The 16799-nt window shown below is 47.0% G+C and overlaps 1 protein-coding gene across 2 annotated transcripts in view; it reads right to left on the bottom strand.

Moving 5' to 3' along the window:
- Positions 1-16799, bottom strand: part of FUT8 (fucosyltransferase 8) — an 857288-nt gene that overhangs the window by 690470 nt on the left and 150019 nt on the right. The window lies entirely within an intron of this gene.

The raw sequence follows: 16799 nt of genomic DNA, 5'->3' as shown, positions 1-16799 counted from the left end.
CCCGTGTGAAATTTTGATCCATGAAGCTGGAACAACATTCCACACGCGCCAGTCATACATCACATTCACATTACAGCATATACCCATCAATGAGTAAACAGTAGATCATTGTCAAACAAGAAATATTCAAACTGAATTTTATATCCCACAATACATATGATGACAAATACACTGACCTGATGCTCCTACCACATGAAACACTTAATTCAACAACCAGCCAATCTGGAAAGTAAGCATGTTATATTCATCTTCGCCTAGGTAACCTCACTAGAACAAGAAGTCTAAAACAATTAGAACAAGATGTACCATCCACCAAGTTATGCTGCCCTTAAGGTACTAGAAATCCATCTGCAAACCAAGGACAAATCTACAAATGAATAAACAAGTAGCTCTCCAAGTGAAATACACCCCCACCACACATGTGCGCAAAACCAGTAAATAACCTACACAAAGCAAAAAAAGGAACATAAATGATTAGCAGCGTGTACTTCCCTCTATGACACGTACAGCTCAGCGTTGCTTCCTGAAGCTAGGTCTGTGCTCAATAAACACTAACAATAATAACAATATAAAACAGAAATGGTGAAGGCCCATGCAGTCACAGAAAGGTAACAAACAAAATGTGAAGAATGTGTCAAAGGCGGCAAAAACAGGATTCCGCTGAAACAAGAGGTGTCAAGGCAGCAGCGATGGGCATCTTTTACATAGGCTGAAAAAAGCCCCCTTCAGTTACAGAGCAGCCAAACAAAAAACACAAATCAGCGTTTTCACCCATTCCACACACAACGCCACCTAGTAGCCATCGCTGGAAGTTCACCTCCAGTTCTGAGCCACAACAGCAAGGCACTGAGTATGCAAATTAGACCAAACGCAAACCTTTTCTCTAGGGAATTGTCTGAGGGTGGTGCCACTTTATACATAGCTTAATCAACCCAAGACAGACATTTTGCAAGGCTGGCAGTGGGCTAATTTGCATACCCACAATGCCTTGATGCTGTGGCTCAGAACTGGAGGGGAACTTCCAGCGATGGCTACTAGGTGGTGGTGTGGAAAGTGTGACTTGGCTCAAAGGAACTTTCCTACTTTCACATTTCAGGTGAAAGGTTTTTTTTTTCCCCCAATCTTTTTAAACCCACCATAATTTTCTTCTTGGGGGGTAGGGGGGTGGGGTATGTGGGTGGGTGTGCGTGTGTGTGTAAAACAGCAGTTTTTGATTAAAGTCCAGTACATTATGCTCATTAACAGACCTATTCTCGTCCATAAAGTCGAGCATTGTCTTATCCGTTTTGCTGTGCCTTATGTATATCTCCAAAATAGTAATGAATAATGGCTCCAACAGATCATTCCAATGGCGACTAAAAAAAATTATTTACCCAACGACATGTCAGCTTCCACCTTCTTCGGGTAGCATAAGAGGTATCTCACAGTGACGGCTTGTTATGATGCGTTTATGTTGTCCTGCACCTGCTGGCCATCTCTGAGTGCTGTGAGAATGTTGGTGCTAGGAGTGATTGACAGCTCAGTGGAATGTTGGCGAGGGTTGCTGTGCTTAAGTGTTCTGAGAGTGTCAGTAGGGCCTCAGCTGGGTGTGTTAAAGGATGGCCGGTGGGTGGCCTGATCTATGTCTCTCTGTCATGTATATAGCCTAAGAGTCACTGGAACATATGGGGTGTAAACACGTAAATAAAGCGTACCTGGTTTTCTACATCAAGTGGCTCACAGCTGGTCTGTGTCTAGACTCCATTGCTGCCCACCAGATCTCAACACTGCTCAGTTCACTTATGTCACAGTGCTGCATTCCACAAAGGTTCCATTTGGAATGCAGAATGAGTGCAATCTTGAGAACAGCCCATGTACCCTGGTTTAGCAGGTGTCGCCGCTGTGGTTCAGCCCATCTAGATGCAATGATTATAAACTATAAATCCAGATGTGTTCTCTCTAGAATCCAAACGCTCGCTTTGAAAGATGTGGTCCACCGGGACGTTCCTCGTGCGGAGCCAAGTACGAAGGTCACTGCTGGTTTTGCCTGCATATTGTAGCAGTTCTCTGGTTGGCACTGGAGCACGCTGGATGATCTGCATGCAAGATGAGGTTTGATTCCATAGGGTATAAATCAGTAACCTGAACTTGTCAAGAGGGAATGGGAACCCCCCTCTCAGCCTGGGGTGGGAGGCTACCAGGGAGGAATCCAGAGCCAGCTCTAGCCCAGTGGGGGGTAGTGGCATTTGGACGGTTCCTAATTCCTGTTCCCTCCCCATTTGCCAGTTTGATTATGGCAGTACCCATTTGCATCACCCTATGCCTGTGACCCCAAATGCTGGTTAAGGTTTTGCTTTTCTTTATAGAAACGCTGCAAGGACAGACAAAGAGTACCTGCAAATTCATCAGTGCCCTACACCACCACAATTGCACACCTTGCCGGAGATGGAGAGTCGGTGAGAAGAGCACTGGAGTTCCTCCGCACCAACTCGGAATGTTGTGCGAATAGCATACAAGCAAAGCCAAAGGGGAACAAACAACCGAACAAGCCGGAGCTCCTATGCGGCTGTACAGCAGACTCAGCCCCTCCATGAACGAGGCAGAGGGGTCCCCTAGACCACCAGGTACATAAAAGAACACCCCACCTAATAAAAATAGGACTTACTGTAAAGGTAGCCATGTCAGAACCCCCCCCCGCCCCCAAACACAACCTGGTACATTGTACGAAACTAACCGGCATGGTGGTTCCACAGAAAACCCACATGGAGAAAGTGAGAGGGGCTTATGGGACAATATGAAAGCTTTCTAATATGTAATGACTTCCCGGTGGGAAGGCGGGGACAGCAGACCAACCAGAAGAAGGGGATCAAATAGACCAAGAACTAGGAAGCGGTGGGTTGTTCACTGGAGGGTGAGGTGAAGACCAAGAGACCAGCAGAAGAAAGGACATTAGCTAGTTAGTGCAAGTGGTACTGCATTGTGAAATGTGCGTGAAAGAGTGGCGAGTGTGCTTAGGGGAGGGGTTGTAGGGAGTACATGTGAAGTGCTTGTGTGGGTGAAAGAAGGGTGTTTGAGTAGAAGGTGGGGACAAGTAGTGGAGTGGATTAGATTAGTAGTAGTGTGGAAGAGAGGGGAGTGCAGGGTTCGAAATTGCCGTACAGTAGGTGCCTTACAAATGCCCACGTGACATTAACCTTGAGTGTTTTAGAATGTGCATGAAGAATTCGGACACATTGTAATATGATGTGGTGTTAGTAACCCGTTGCACAGGCTACACCGGGGGAGGGGCGGGGGTACGGAGCCCCTCTTCCATTACCAAGGCGGCTGGAAAACCAAGATCCAGGGAAGCTGCTGCGGCGGCTGGTGGTGGCACAATCAGTTAAGTAGGGTTGGGAAAGGGGGTTTGGTCTAGTTAAAAAAAAAAGGGGGGGCGTAAGGGATGGTCCGGGGAAGATGGCGCTGCGGTGCAGGGGAAGCAGCCTACAGGTTCTGTGAAACGTGGGCTGAGATCAGAGGTTTCAGCCCGTTATTCACAGAACCCGATTGGCTGCGCCCCACCCCGGGAGCTAATGGATCATACATAATGGGCAATCATTTCAAGTGTGCATCTCATGTGAACATTAGATTTGCAGAGTTCTCGCTCCTGGTTCCCCAGTGGTAGCTCCTGCCTACTGGGTGATACCTGACAACCAGGAGCTGGTTTTAGCTCCTAATCATCGAATCTTAATTAGAGTAACACCAAAGGGTGGAGGAAAGACCTAGAAGGAGAGAGACATCAGAGGGATGTAGCAGAACGCCAGGAAAAAAGAAGGCAGGTGGCGTCAAAGGGAGGGGAACATCAGGGAGGCAGAGGAGTACTTGGGCGTGGAAGGAACTAGACCGATTCCAACAAATATCTGAAAGGCACAATCCAATACCACGGTTTAGATTACTACCCCTGGATAGCGTAGGAAAGTCCCTGATATAAGGCGTTCTGCCTTTGGGTCCTCACCCCTAGTATAGTCCGAAGCTAGACAGCATGGGCCAATATGTGGCATATACCAACCTGCAGAGTAGGGACGCCTGGACCAGGGAGGATTCGTGCTTTTCTAGATGAGAGAGGGATATCCAATTTGTTTTCTTCTTTTAATTCTTGGTTTCTGATTTCATATACTTTTCATTTTCCTCTCTCAGTCGTGAAAAGAAAATGAAATTGTTTATGAAACGAGAGACAAATAATAAAGATGTAAAGGTATATATCCATGACCATTTCTCGCTTCTAGTTAAGCGCAGGCTCATCGGGTTTTGTGTCACAGATCCCCAGTTTTTAGGTCTCTCTAGAGAGCTTCAGTTCTCTGCCAGAGCTCTTAAATATACATATTAGAGGGCAACTGGTGTCCATCAGCTGCTCCATGATGGAGAATGAGTGCATCTTGCAGAAAGCTTTGTTATTGGGTAACCATTGAGAAGAATAGAGTGGAATTCCTCAAAGTGGGGAGCGAGCTGAGGAATGTTGCTTGTAAGAGGGTGTTTTGTTTCAATGCTGCTAGGTACATAGATGTTATTTTTGTTACTACTATTTCCTATGGCGAACACTATTCACGTTGTTAAAGAATGTGTCCCTGATGGATTGGAAACCTTGTAAAATATATGTTTACAATGTTCCCAATCCATCATGGCTGCCATTTTACCAAGCAGTAGCAAAGACAGTAGGCCTGGCTTTGCAATTGTAGAGGCCAAGAATTTATTTAGCAAAACTCCACAGGATGAATAAAAAGTCTTAACCTCCATGTTAACAAAGTCAGGGTTATGGTCTTTCCAACGAAAGTTTTTGCAACGAACACCCAACCATCGAAAATATTTGCATCGAATACATTTTTTTTGTATTTATTTTTGGGGTGTCCACCCTAACCCCTTGTTTTTTACCCTTAGAAACCCACCCCAACGAAAATTAACCCTTTACCCATCACATATATGCATTAGATGCATATATTTTCGGTGGATAGGTTTTGATGGAAAACGTTTAGTTGGAAACCTTTCCGATGGAAACACTAGATACCACAAAGTCACGCATATTGGCTTTGCCAAAGTCTCTTCGTATATCCAGGAACCAGCAGAATTGTCAGGCTAGTGTGCCAGTCCGACAGCTGATTTTGGAACATCTGAAAAAATAATTATTTTTACATCCAGCACACAGCCTAGCCTGCGCGGTAGCCAGCCTCCTGCTCCACCCTCCACACAGGTATCCTTTATTATAAGGAAGGCTTTAACATTCGAATTCCTCGCAAATGGCTCCAGAGGTGAACTGTGATTTTATTTAAACGAAGTTGGTGTTCCTACACCCGGTGGGTTTTCCCCAGGATAGATATTGGAGAGAACGTGTAGGGATCTGCACCGTCAAGTCAGAATATCATTGCGAGACGTTGGCGGGTACCAACACAATTTCTTGTCGCGGCGTTGCACTCTTACTTGCAGGACACAGAGGTGCTATGTGGGTGCTGATGGTGAGAAGAGTAGTTCAGGACCACCCCCTTTCCTGCACTCCTCATATGAACAGCGGGTAGGTACACCTGTGGGACACCACAGTGTATCGTACTTCCACCTCCTTGGAACGTGTGGAACACCTATTTTTCAAGACCACCACAAAGTGGGACAGCTATGGGTACCTTTAGTTAGGGATTAAGATAATTCATTGACCTGCATACCCCCCCTCCTCCAGTGGATCAATTTTGGGTGATGGTAGAGGCATCTAACAAGTGCCCACCAAATGTACCTGCCCAGCCCTCCAGATGCCTTATCTTTATAGGGAGTCAGTCACTTGACTTGAAAAGAATCGAAAAAACATACTGGGGATGTGCCTTCCGGAACATTTATCCCGCTGCACGCCAAACAAAGGAACCATTCATCATTGGACAGTCCTACTTCTACTTCCATTTCTGGAAGTGACATAATCTGACAACATCCTGTCCGCCGATCTGGGCCAAGGGGCCCGAGATCTCCATCCCCATGACGACCTCTGATCACTTATGAGTGCTGCTTTGCTCGTGTTAGTCCAAACCAGCCAGCACGGCTGTACGCGGACCACTGTCCTTGTCCCACTGAACCCGGTCGGCACGCAACCTGTAGTCCAAATCCAACTGTGCACACATGAATGCGCCCATAGTCCCTGCAAGCGGTGGCAAAGTGCATATGGAATGGGGGCCTATGATAGCCCACTAAAAAAAAAAAAATGAACTAAAGTAAGCAGATTGACGTGTGATATCACGGGGCGGGGACAAATTACACCTTATTTATGATTGGAAAGTTCCCCCATAAAGAAAACCTCTCCCTCTCCCCTCCTTTCAGATCTTTATTAGCACCATTTTCTGACAACTGTAATTGTATTGTCTTACAGGGTCTCCATGCAGTTTTTATTGCTTTTATTTTTATTTTTTATAAAAGGTGCCCAGTGCAAAAAGGGTGCTTTTACCCAGCCCCTGTGGCACTCCAAAATAGACAAAATGCATGGGTCCTGGTGCTCTTATGGTCCACCCCATGGCACAGACCAGTGCTCCTCCAGAACCCTCATCAATAATGCATAACCCGCCCCCCAATAATCCCCCCACACACATGAATAGACACATACAATGCCCCAGGCTGGTTCGAATGCCACAGGAGTGCTGCATGCCTATGTCACATACTTGCAGCAGCCTAGCGCGTGCCAATGGTAGCTGTCACCATATATGGCTTTCCACTTACGCTTGTCGCTAGCAAAATATACAAGCTGACGTGCAGCGTGAACCTTGTTAAGTATGCATACCCCCGGTTTATTGGCATGCGCAAGCAGAAGCAGAGTGTGGTAGCAACACGGGTAAAGAAGACGCCAACACCCAACCTTCTTCAGAAAGGTATCTTCCATGCTCCAAGGTAGCAGGTAAGTATTAAGAAGTCAGTTACTATGCTGACAGGCACTGTCACATCCAACACTAACCGGCACCCAGATCCAACTGCCTTTGTCAGAACCTTCACACAGTCAGGCCTTCCACTCACAGTGACATACATCCCCAGAGCAAGCCTGCAACACAGAGCATGTGCCTTAGCTACAGCTGCAGGAGTGGCACACCACACCACTGCGCGTCCCTCTTGCAAAAAACCGTAGCGCGCACTGTGCCGCTCAAACCGCCACATTTGTGACGCAGCTCAGCAACTTCAGTCAGGTCGTAGGTGGCATTACAACAATGCCTCGGAGCCAAAACGGGCAAGTGGGACCATGCAATGTCCCAACCTTTACACCATTCTCTGCGCCAAAGCTAGAGCAGCACAAAAGGCATACGGCAGAAAGGTGAGGCAGTGGGTTGGGGGTCTGAACAGCATCTTAAAACATTTCATCTCCTACAGTAGGGATTCCCATACAGTTGGGTTTGCTGATTGTACAGGTTTGAGTGCACATATAGGACCTCATTACAAGTTTGGCGATGTGGTAAAAAGGTGGTTGTACCACACTTTTTGGTGATACTGCCAATCTATGAGCTTGGTGGTGCCATGGAGGGGGACATCTCCAGCATGTTCCTAGCGGGATCTCCACTTTACCTAAAAAAAATGTTTTTAAAAAAGCATAAATTACTGCGGGAGGAATGAGCATCTATGATTGTTCCTCCAAATCCCCATTGGAGTCCGCTATTCCTAATCTGGCGGTGTACGCCAAATTGCGAGTGGTGAGAACGCTAACTCAAGTTTAGCTAATGAGGTCCACTGTCAGCAAAATTGGCACCAAGGTATGAATCCAGTTTCCACCTACAGGGTTCAAAATTAAGATTGGATAAGCAGGAGCTAAAAGCAGCTCCTGGGTATCCAGCATTAACCAGTGACCAGGAGCTACCGCTGGGGAACAAGGAGCTAGTACATAGCATTCTGCAAACCTAACTTCCACTTAAGATGGAAGCTTATAATTGTGTCCATTATTCATGAACCCTTATGCTTTAAATGGTGTGTAGATGTGTCCTAATGCTTATTTATAGATTGTCCCACATTCACAGAGCTAAATTCACTTAGGCGCGTGTTTGGTGTCATTTGGTCTGGGGATCCAAATATAGTCCCTGGTAGCTGTTGGTGACAAGATAGCCAGGATCTTCTAGGGTACAAGCAGGAGCTAAATAGCTCCCAGCTCCCCTCAATTTCCAACCCTGACCTAGATGCCGGTAAATTGTTGGATGCAAGATATGCTGCTCCGTCTTTTGCCACGGCACAATGAGACCAAGTACTGTATCTGGAAAATGGATCATGAGGGCAGTGAATGCCGGGGTTTAACTGAATCGAAAAAAGGGCTTAAAAGAAAATCCGAGCCTGCGATCCCTTGGTCCTTCCCGACGGGTGCCTCTCGCTATGGCAACAGGAAGCTAATTGGTGAGGAAGGCAGGGCGCCTGGGGGGAACTACATGTGCCCCCATCCTCTTTGCTTGACAGATTGTTTTCCCCTCACAGTTACTTGTTAGCCAGCTGTACAGTGCTCAGACTGTGCTACAGTGTGAAACCCTGCGGTGGGCCGAGTTCATTTATGAAACTGGAAGAAGTCAGCAACACCTGTGCGCAATGCATATGCACCGTTCTGGAGAAAGGGCCCCATTTTACGCGCAGCTAAATAGATCTCATTGTTTTAAATAGTGAGCGTAAGGATCAAGTAGGACTCAAGGGGAGTTTAAGCAATCAAATGTGAAGGCAAGGGGTACCAAGGCCCACATTCAGCAAATGTTACCCGCACGTCCTCCAATTGCACTACTTCTGGGCGCCTGAGCAGGATTTCCAGAAGGGGGAGGCATGGATCTTCCGGCATATGGATTCCATGGGTAGGAAGGTTTCGTTGCAAAAGAATTTGTCGTATTCCACAAATTCTTTTAGCCAGATTTGGCCGCAAATATATGTAGGGGGTGGGTAAAGGTAATTAGTTTGGGGGGAGAGAGTGGGTGGACCTGCAGGGGTTCTCCCCCCACATATATTTGCAGCCAAATGGAATAAAAGAAAAATAAAATTCAACAAAATCGGATCCGTCCGAAAACAACTGAGCGAAAATCACATAGAACCAGATTCCGGAATGTCTCTTCTGCCTTGGAATCAGGCATACATGGAAGAAATTGAGTACAGGCCTCCTGATTGACATGGATGCCTAAAGGATATTACAGGTGAATAGAAGAAACACAGCCCCCCCCTCCGCCCTTATTCTTGGTGGGTATAGGATTTGTCACCCTAATGGCTAAGCCATTTTGGACCCGTTTGTCAAGGATTTCCCTGGATATTAGTTATGATAAAGGCTGCCTAAAGTTTGAATGCAGGAAGTGAAAACAAATATCTCCAATAAGAGTGCCACCTCTGCCCCAAAACGGTTCAAGGAGGGAACATCTGAAGCCCCTCCACACCCCCCCCCCCCCCCCCAAGGACCAGGCCTGAGGCTCTTTCTGCAATCTCAGACCACTGAGGGCCCTTGAACAAATCAGGATCCCTGAAAGGCCCAACGGTGCTGCCTTTGACACATCTAGTTCAAGCAACTTCAATCGACTTCTAGCTACTCTGACCCAAACATCGTCTACCTGCCACAAACGGCTTTCAGCTATTGACACTTGGCGAGCTGCACCGCTTTGTTGAATCCCATCCAGCCAACTTAAGCCCAATTCGACTCACTGGAAAACCCAGAAACTGTCCCGATCCTGAAAAAGGATGAAAAGGAAAATATTGGTCGTTCCGTCTCCCTGGTCTTGTTCTATGGGCCCAGGTGACATGTAAGCCCCGCATCAAAACTTTAAAGGCATATTCTTGAACTTGTTTGACTTTTCTACAAGCCACTTTATGTGCAGACCCATATTCTTCAATATGGATAGTGCCATTTTCTCCCAAAAATCTGCATTCTCTGTATCTTAATACAGGAATGTGTGGTTAGTATTTTTAACAGTTTGTATGCCCTTTTAATTTAATTAAAGTCTTGTTTTTATAGAACCTTGATTGGACATTTATTTTTATGTTGTTACTGCAGACATTGTTTCTTGCTAGCTCACACCCCTCTTGAAGAGTATAGCCTAGCCTCGGACACTACCTTAAAGAGGCGAAGGAGATATACCGTTCATGTTGCGTCTGTTTCACCTTTACGACTGCGATCGCTGCTTGTTTAGTAGTAATGTGGGGCTGAGCAGGGGTTTAGAAACCGCTACGCATCTTTGTATTGCCGCGCAGCAGTCATTTCATCGCAAAAGTCTTCAAACAAGCACAATCTGCAAACGTTGCAGGCAATTACGTTGGGGCCTCTAGATATGTTCACCAACTTCCGGCACCGGTGCGATGACCAATACGGATTGGGGTCACTATTTCGTGGGTTACTTTTCCGCCCCCGCCCACCACCCATGCACCATTTACTGTTTGGAGGTGTGGGGTGGGGGTCGCCTGTCTGTCCTCCCACAACCTATGTATCTGTAAACCCACCGATGTTAAAACTTCTAAGGGGCCTGAGAGGGTCTCAAGCCAAGTAGTCTCTTAAACCACCCGGCCTAGGTTGTAGTTCAGAAGTGATTGGAACTCAGTATCCTGCAGGGACAGGGCCTACGCCCTGGGTACAATGGACTTTTGCAGACTGCTGGAAGGACAGGCTGCAGCGATACACAGAAACCCTCAACGAGTTCAGTGGCTGCAATGCCAGGTGCATAGTCTCGGGTATATGATGGCATGAAGTGACACTTGTTAAACAATGCAGATGATTCAGGCTGGGGGAGGAATAATAATAATAATAATGTATTTCTTCTATAGCGCTACACACACACATAGGACTCAGAGCGCTCAAATAACAGAAAGACATTATTATCCCACAGAGTGGTACTAATTTTATTGACCTCGGAAGGACGAAAGGCTGAGTTGACCCTGCTGGGATTCGAACCTGCCAGCAGGCTGCACACAGATATCAGGGGCAAGCGCATAGCTCGCTGTGCTATATGACCGGAATGAATAGGAGAAGGAAACCAATCCTTTATGCCCAAGCAAATGCCACACTAAGGCCAGCCCCAGTACCCTGGAACTGTGCTGAGTGGTCATCGAGGAAATGTAAGGTTCATTCTCGCATTGCAGGCTATGGTATGATCTTGGAAGTAGTATCAGACCTTGCAGTCACGCATTTAGGTTTTATGAATGAGGGCAGTGATTTTATACCTCCAACGCTGCTGCTTGAACGCAAAAATCGGCTCCATGGACGAGGATGGAGGCTTTTTCGGCATATGTCAATGGCATCACTGGACTGCACTGCTTCCCATTCAGGTCCTAATGTCCACTATACCAGGGCAGCTATCACTTCTTCAATTAACATGATTTAAGTGGCCAGGGAATAATGTTTCCCAGCTAGACGACAATTATGCAGTGTGATTAGCCGGAGGTGGAACAAGAAACACACAGAAGATCTAAGACAGCGGTCTGCAATTGTTGGCTCTCCAGGTGTTTTGGACTACGACTCCCATGATCATTCACCATTGACTATGCTGGCTAGGTCTGAGGGGAGTTGTAGTCCAAAACATCCAACAAGCAAAAGGCTGACGGGCCCCTGGATCTAGGATTTTAACAGGCTGCACAATGTGCACTCGCCTCTTGCCACTGGTGAGTAATAATCAACTCTTGGCAAGTAAGAAATGGCGTGCTGTGTGCCTGTGGGGAACCGGCATTGAAGCCAGGGGCAGGAATGGAATGGATTTCATGAAGCAGATTTTTTCAGGGGTCAGGGAACTGGGTAAATGTTTCATACTGGTCAGTCAATTTTTAGGGGAGACGATTAGGATATCATAAAAGTGGATACTGAGCACTTTAAAGAGATCTAAAGCCGAGGAGCGGCAACTGAAGGGGGAGTAAGATCTTTTTAGGATAGAGATAGGACAATGCTTACAGCAGAAGCACAGTGCTTGTGAAAATGCATCATCTTTGTCATCAATGCTATTACAAAACATCATAACATCATATTCCTTAGGCTCTATCAGTAAAGCGCTTAGATGCCTTTGGGTTGGTAGCGCTATACACATACATTTTGACTTGAACTCCACTGGCCCATTCTCTAGAGAAGTCTTGCCACAATACGGAGGTCTACATCCTAAGAAGGATGCACTGCCTTCAGTCGGAGAACTATGAATGGGAGCAGACCCCGAGCAATGCATCTGGATCATTCGGCCGGCGATCTCATAGAACCAATGATGGCGAGCGTGGTGAAAACCGGACGATGACACTCCTTAATTCTGTCCTCTGCCAAAGAACATTAAAGGAGAGACGGATGGGCAGACAGAAATGCAGCATAAAGGGGGACACGCTCTTCCACCGAGCAACCTCCGCCCAGGAGCATGCATCATGCCGTCTGTTTCAAGCACTCGGGAGGATAGCTCAGGGGCAACGTGCTCACCTTGGAAGCAAGTCGACACGGAGCAACACAGGCTCGATCCCCGGGTCCACACTGGGTATTAAGCGCGTTATAAATTACCTATCATATCATATCAAGAGGTAAAAAGTTAGAAAGGTAAACAAACACCCAGTAAACCGGAACCAACACTAAAGATGGAGCAAATGGTGATGCAGATGGGTTCATTGGTATTTAGCAGAACAGATTAAGATTGCTCTTTTGATCGCAAAACAACGCACAATAGATAGGAAATCAGATTTGAGGGGAAGCCGTGAGCTTCTTACAATGGTGGGGGGGTGTAAATGGAACAGCCACCGGGGACGATACATAGGTGGACTTACAGTGAACATTGGACATTTTTAAGTGCAGGTAGGGGTATGGCCGGCTATGTTCGGGAGATTATAATGATGGGTGAAGTACTAGAGTGGAGGCAGAGGAAGTGCAGGAGAAAGGCAGGCAGGTGAGAGAGGTAGATTAAGAGGATAAATCTAGGGCAAGGAGGTAGGCTTTTAGTTTGGTTTTGAACAAATCCACGTGGACTGTTTCTCGGTGGTCCGGGGGAAGAGAATTCCCTGCAAGTGGAGCAAGAAGAGAGAAACAGCAGAAGCACAGGGAGGGCGAGGAGCCACAAGGGTAGTCATGGAGGCAGAGCGGAGATTACGAGAACTCTTGGAGGGTTGGGTAGAGGAGCATAGATGTGTGAGCCAGGAGAGGAAATTTAAATCTCGCCCTGTTTTGCATCGCAAGCTATCCAGCCTGGTGACGGTACGAGGAAGTGGTGTGAAGTGAGGGAACCCTTATGATGTCAATGTTATACGGATGTGCCCTAATCTCTATTTATGGATTGCTCTAAATTAAATGTACATAGGAGAGATTGTTCGACATCGGTTGGACTCAGGAGCCAAAAGAAGTTCCTGGTAGATATTGGTGCCAAGCTAACCAAGAAGAACCTCTTAGTGAACAGAACAAAGCAAAGGTGCAAGCTCAGAACATGGAAACGATGAACCGCGACAGTTGGAGACGCAGACGTTTGTCAGGCAAGTACAGGGACTGGAAGGGGGATAACAGTTGTTTCAGCAGCTTCTTTCCAAGGAAGGTTGGTGATGACACAGACACACACACACACACACACACACACACACACACACACATACACACATACACTGGAGGGAGTCTTGATCGCAAGCGGACTTCACTTTTCCCCCCATCCCCGGAAAGAGCGAGAAGAGCAGATGGAGGAAGACCAGCAGGCTGTATGTTCGCTAGAGCTTCTTATAACACGTTGGTCAAATGAAGAATTAAAGACAAACATTGATAAGGCCAAAAGCTTTGCCTTTTGTGAAAGCATGGGAGAGGCATGTTCCGGGTACTGGCCTAATAGTACTATCTGGCCATAAACTGGCAAATGGTGGTAACACCTGGGCATATTGAGGCAGTTACTGGCAAATGCCTATGTGGCAAATGCCTATGTGCAACGAGTTGGGGGGAGATCTCTCTCCGCAGCTGGGGCCTCCCTCTGGAACAGCCTTCCTGCCTTCCTGAAACTTGAGGAGAACCATCTCCGGTTCCGGAAGTACCTCAAAACCTTCCTCTTTGCTTCTGCTTTCTCTCTCCCTCTCCCCTGCTAAATCACTGAAACTGTACTGAATCAGCAACTGGGCCACTCACCAATCTCGGTCCTTGGCCCAGCCACTCTCCCCTGCACTGCGGGACTGTCTCTGTATCCCTACTGCCCCCCTTCCCAGCACTTGTCTGCACTTATCTTGCACTTGCCACCAGCTGGCCCTTATTATTTATCTTGTTCATTACTAACCCTGTACTGCACTTTCCCCTCTCCCTTTCCCCCTTGCACTTTTCCCGTCCCCCCTACCCATGCACTTGCGCGATCTGAATGACACCTGGCCTAGTAGGATCGTTGTCTGTCTCCCCTTGTTCCCCCCTCCCTGCCTCGTCGCGCCTTGAAACACTTGTGTATAGGCACGTTACAAATGCCATATCATCATATCATATCATATGTAGTGCCCATACAAGTGCCAAAACCGTAAACTTTTCCAATTCCTGTTTTTAACAAAATCGATGTACGGGCTCGCATTGCTCATATATCAAGCGCCGGAAGGCACAGTTTTTTAAGACATTTCTATTACATCAGGCGTTGGTTTAGAGCTACTGTGAAGAAGTCATTACCTTTCACAAGGCTACTTAGAAATAACGTCAACAACCCCTTAAACGCACAGAAGATGCTAAAAAAGATTCCAGGAGGCTGTGTTTTGGGAAGGGTGGCCCAGATTGTGGGTGCGAATAGCAACGGGGAGCAGCATGGCATAGGGGTTAAATGGGTGGCTAAAAGGCCAAGCAACACCCACAGGCGGTGTGTCCCTCCTCACACCCCATCTCTCTCCTCTCTTCAAATCCCATGCCAATAGTTTTTCCTTATAGGCAGCGTTTAAGAGTAACCTAATAGCTTACACTAAAACGATGTCTCTCAGAGATAACGTACAGTGTTTAAAGCCAACATTGAGTGAAGGCATAGCTCACAACTGACGTGCTTTTGGCGGTGTCAGCCTCCTTACAATCTGCTGACTCTGCCTCCAAGCCCCCTATACACCCATTAATTTCAATGGGCTCTCACCGCCCAAATAAAATAATAAAAGGTTGAGAGCTATGGTGAAAGCCTGGGTGGGGAAAGCTTTGCTGGCGATAGCCAGTACTGCAGGTACATTTTAAAGAACACTGGGCCAGTAACACTGTGCAAACCCAGTCCAAGCCGTTCGAGGTTGTGGGTTGTGAAAAGCCAGGATTGAGAAGCAGACAGAGGACTCCTACTTTTTGCCCTAAACTTGTATTAAATAATAAAGGGGTTGAAAATTGCCTCACTGTCCCTAATCTAGGAGGTATTTCCCTACCTCAAACCAGACGTCCAAAGCAAAAATGTCCCGTGTCTGACATCCTATCCTAGCCCTCACATTCTAAAAGTAACTTATGTGCTAAGGGTAATGTCTCTGACTTGCAAAGTGCGCTAATGAACAAGTTAAACAAAAAGACGTAAATCCAACACAGGTTCCAAATGAATAATGTTCACAGTTACAGGGAAGGACTGCCTTCCCTGGGTTTCTCTCCACCAAAACAAAAGTTCAAAAGAATAATCACGTTATTTGTAGCTCAAGAGGATAACTCCACTCCTCCTGATGTTGCAACTTATTCCAGGGGAAATGTCTCCCTTGCCCAACCAAGTCCTTCTCACATTCAATGTAATTCACAAATCCAAAAGGGCATGAAACTTCCTTGAGATTCTCTAACTCCCACAACAACACCTGGTATACTCTCCTGCCAGGTTCCTTTTCACATTGACTTTAATTGACTTCACCCACTTGGCTTTACCTTCTGCCATTACTTTTGTTATGTAGTTCACTTTATACGCACTTGTTTTTGCTGGGTATACTCCCCTGCCAGGTCTTTTAATATTTATTGCATTTCAGCTTTACCACCACAGTGTTGCTCCCACATATATTTTATTATGTGGTTACGAGTCTTAGACCCTTATCCATGGACTTACCTTGTAATCAAATGTCCCAGGGGCCCCATTATCTTGTTTAGGCTTCCCCCAGTTGTCATACTGTTTCCTTCGGTATTCGGTTCACCTTCCAAAGCACCCCTTCGTCCATGTCCCTCTCAGCAGGCTCACTGGTTCTCAGCGTCAGCTTCGGTGTCCCTCACATCTCCTGTGTCGGTCTGCGGCTTTTTGTCAAATCTGTAGAGCACTTGGTACGCCAGTCAGGCTGATTCCACCACACCTCCAGCTCCCCTTGGCAGCCTCTCCTTTTCTTAGCATCTGTGGCATTGTTTTGGCCAGTGAGCTTCGCTGGACAACATGTCCAGGCCATCCACAGCCCGGCAAGACCTTCTGCTTCCTCTGGCGGGTCCGACCCGCATCAGAAGCTGGGAATCTTCTGCGCCGCCAGCCGCTGTACTCCCAATCTACCTCCCCGGCTTGCCTCACCCCAGCTGGGCCAGGAGCAAAACTCCATGCGTCTTTTCCAGGCATGGTTTTAAACCATGTTGGGCCCGTTGCATTCTTCCAGCTACTAAACCGCAGTCGTCAGTTGGTATTCGCAGTAATCCTCATTGCTCCTCCTCACAGTTTTTGTTCCTTTATTTGCTTTCTGTTTTTGAGGAATACGGTCAGAAAATGGTCAAGTTGTTGAAGGCGATGATGGCAATATGCCATCAGGGTATGAGGGATGGGTGAACATCTCCAAAAGGCAAAGGGGGATATTGTGCCTCACTTGATGTCATGTCATGTCATACCCACCGCCTACCGAGGGTCACCTCCCACCTTGTGGTCCTCTCTTGCATAGTCAGTGCCAGGGTCAGGATCAGTTAACGGCTGCCGTCCCCATACCACGGGAGGAGAGGCTGCCTCTATGAAAGGAGTGATGACACCATCGGATTCATCACAGGG

The sequence above is a fragment of the Ambystoma mexicanum genome, chromosome 14, assembly GCF_040938575.1.
Source record: "Ambystoma mexicanum isolate Mex_15411 chromosome 14, UKY_AmexF1_1, whole genome shotgun sequence".
NCBI classification, from domain to species: domain Eukaryota; kingdom Metazoa; phylum Chordata; class Amphibia; order Caudata; family Ambystomatidae; genus Ambystoma; species Ambystoma mexicanum.
Note: the sequence above shows the minus strand (reverse complement) of the source record. Positions and strands in the feature narration are given on the sequence as shown.